This window comes from Equus przewalskii, chromosome 1, assembly GCF_037783145.1.
Source record: "Equus przewalskii isolate Varuska chromosome 1, EquPr2, whole genome shotgun sequence".
Lineage (NCBI taxonomy): Eukaryota > Metazoa > Chordata > Mammalia > Perissodactyla > Equidae > Equus > Equus przewalskii.
This window is the reverse complement of record NC_091831.1, coordinates 156,869,153-156,872,117: the sequence shown is the minus strand read 5'-3', so window position 1 is coordinate 156,872,117 and position 2,965 is coordinate 156,869,153. Positions and strand designations below refer to the sequence as shown.

General features: G+C 37.0%; 1 pseudogene; it reads right to left on the bottom strand.

The window, feature by feature from the left end:
- Positions 1-436: 436 nt before the first annotated feature.
- Positions 437-1,372, bottom strand: LOC103559541 (olfactory receptor 11H4-like; annotated as a pseudogene).
- Between the last annotated feature and the right edge of the window lie 1,593 nt (positions 1,373-2,965).

Genomic DNA, 2,965 nt, shown 5'->3' with positions numbered 1-2,965 from the left:
TTACTAAATCCTTTAGGTATGTATCCATTAGACATTTCAATTAGATTCTTTATTCACTTTTGAAAATATTGGACTGTCTTAAGAAATGCCTTGAGTACACCAATGATGATTCACCTGAGATTACTGTTCTTGTTCTACCTTCCACCGCATCCCCCAGTAATCAAAATGAAAACAGTATCAAATAGTAGATATAATGTCCTAATATCACTGTGTGCTGGAGTTATCCATGTTGAAAATACTGTTGCTACATTTGGAATGTAATATGTATCAACTATGGTTTAGCTTTGTCCGGGTTAGTTGAAGAATAAAACATTGAGAAATCCCACTGAAAAATATCTTATTTAAAGTGTACATTGGAAAATTAGCTGCAGTTAACCAAGATTTTCTTAATCTTTTATGTCTGAAAAATGGTTTGCTTGGTCTCATGTAGATTTGTTTATGTTCGTTTTATCCTCAGGACTTTCTTCAGTGCAGCCTTCATTTCCTTCTTTCGTAAGCTGTAAATCAGAGTGTTTAAGAAGGTAGTCACCCAGATATATAACAGTTATAATCTTATGCATTTCAGCTGAGTTATCAGCTGTCGGGGTCACATACATTGCAAAGGGGCACCAAAGAATAAGCACACCACTGTCAGATGTGATCCACAGGTGGAAAAAGCCTTCTGCTGGTCAGTTGCTGAAGGGACTTTTAACACAGCTATCAGTAAAAGGGAATAGGAGCTAAGGATGTACAGAAGAGTGAGGATGATAATGAGGGAGCTCAGGACATAGAAGATGATCTCAGTGACAGGAGCTGGGGCATAGGACAGAGCCATCAGTGGGTCCACATCACACACAAAGTGATGGATGGTGTTGGACCCACAGAAAGGTAATTGAGAGAGTTGCACAGTGGAGACAGAGTAACTAAGGAACCCAAACACTCAGCAAAGAGACATCAAGATATAGCAGAGTCGTTGGGTCATGACCGTTGTGTAGTGCAATGGGCGGCAGATAGCGAGGTACAGATCATACGCCATGATGCAGAGGAAATACGACTCAGTTCTGGCAAGGGAAGCCAAAAAATATAACTGGAGGAAGCAGCCAACAAAAGAGATGGATTTTGTCTCTGAGAAGATGTTGACTAGCATGTTGGGCACAGTGGAGGTAATATGCCAGATTTCAAGGAAAGCAAAGTTCCCTAGGAGAAGATATGTTGGGGTATGGAGCCATTGGTCCAACCTCACAGGACAGATAATGGTCCCATTTCCCATCGTGGTAAATATATAGACCCCAAAGAACAACAAAAAGAGGAAACTCTGCAACTTCTGACAATGAGGGAAGCCCAGGAGGTAAAACTCAGTCACAGTTCTTGTCGCTGAATTGTTCATGAATCCCAGGGCTGCAGAGAAGACAGAAAACATCACTATATGAGCTATTTTCTTTCCTGAAAACTTTTAGGAAACCCATGAAAGGTATATACCATGGCAATTTGCAATTAGTTTGTAATAACCCATCCATTAACTCCTAGGTCTTATTTAAAAGCCACCAATCAACAATCCTGGTGATCACAAATTTCAATATACTTGAGTTCATAACAATGGAATATTTATGTTATTCGAATTTTCTTTATCAATGGATTAGGTTAAAAAAATCTTCTCTTTCCTTTGAAATTTTGGAAACTCAGAAGTACCATTCTCTATGAAAGGCAGCAAAGTGGTTATCAGTTTGTATTTATTTTTCCCATCCATAGTGGAATTATTTCTAATAAAACAGGCTTTAGTCTGCATTAACTTTTTAACCAAGAATTAGGAGTCAAATAACTATTTTTTGACATCTCACCCCAAGTAGAAAGTACTTGACATACTTCTCTAGAAGAGCTGTGTGTGTCCATTATGTACTCTGAGTTGTTCATATCAGAATATTTCCTCTCATAACATGTTAATGAATTATGTCTCAGCATAGAAAGCAAGAGGAGCAGTCATAGTAATATTTTTCTGGAGAGTAGAGAGTTAATTTTTACCTCAGGATATTCCTTGAATTGACTCTCTGCTTTTATTTTAAGCTCCCCTAGTTTGTGGATTGAATCTCTAGGATCCTAAACAAATAAAGTGTTTTAAATAATTATACCATAAATCTCTCATTTAAAAAAATTTGCTTCAAAATATATGGTTCAGCTACTTAAAAGGATTCACTCTTATGTTGTCCATGTGTCGCAGATGATGGGTTTCAACATTTCTGCCTGTAATCTCACCTGCCCACCTGGAGGAAACAGAATCTTAATAAGCTGGGAAAGTTCTATTCTCAAAAGTTAGACATAAAAACAAAAAAGTAAACATTACATAGGTCTAAATGTAGCAGAAGGTATATGTCTTCATATACTTGACCCATAAAGTGAGCTTATAAAGATTTAAAAAATTAACAATTAGACATATCAATGTACTATCAGTCTTTGGTGAAGATTTTGGATATCCTTTTGATACCTATCATTTACTAAAGTCATCAAGTCAAACTCTATTATGCATAAGATAAATTCTTGCTTAATATTTCCATAGCATGGTATATATGTATCTACTAGAGCATGTGCCATAATGACCAAATCATATGTTTCTCTCCAGACTGAAAACTCTATAGTTCTTGAATTATGTTAAATTTACCTTTATATTTTCAGTTGACTGAGTTTCTGGTTGATAGTAGGCAGTGATTGAATGAATTAATGGTTGAATGAGTTTCTGACTTGCCAATGCTGTCACCAAAAAGCTAATCTGCTGAGTTTACGAACATCACCACCACCAAGCGCCCAATCTGAACATCACCAAGCAGTCTTATGTGACTCTGACCAAACTTGTAGCAAGGTCACATTTAAACCTGTGACCCAGAAGTCTCTCCTTGCCTCATATCCCAGTCATGTTTGAGTGTCCAGTCTAAATATAAGCCTCCCTCATAATTTACCCTCTTTTATTTTCAAACCTATAATGACCATTGTGCTC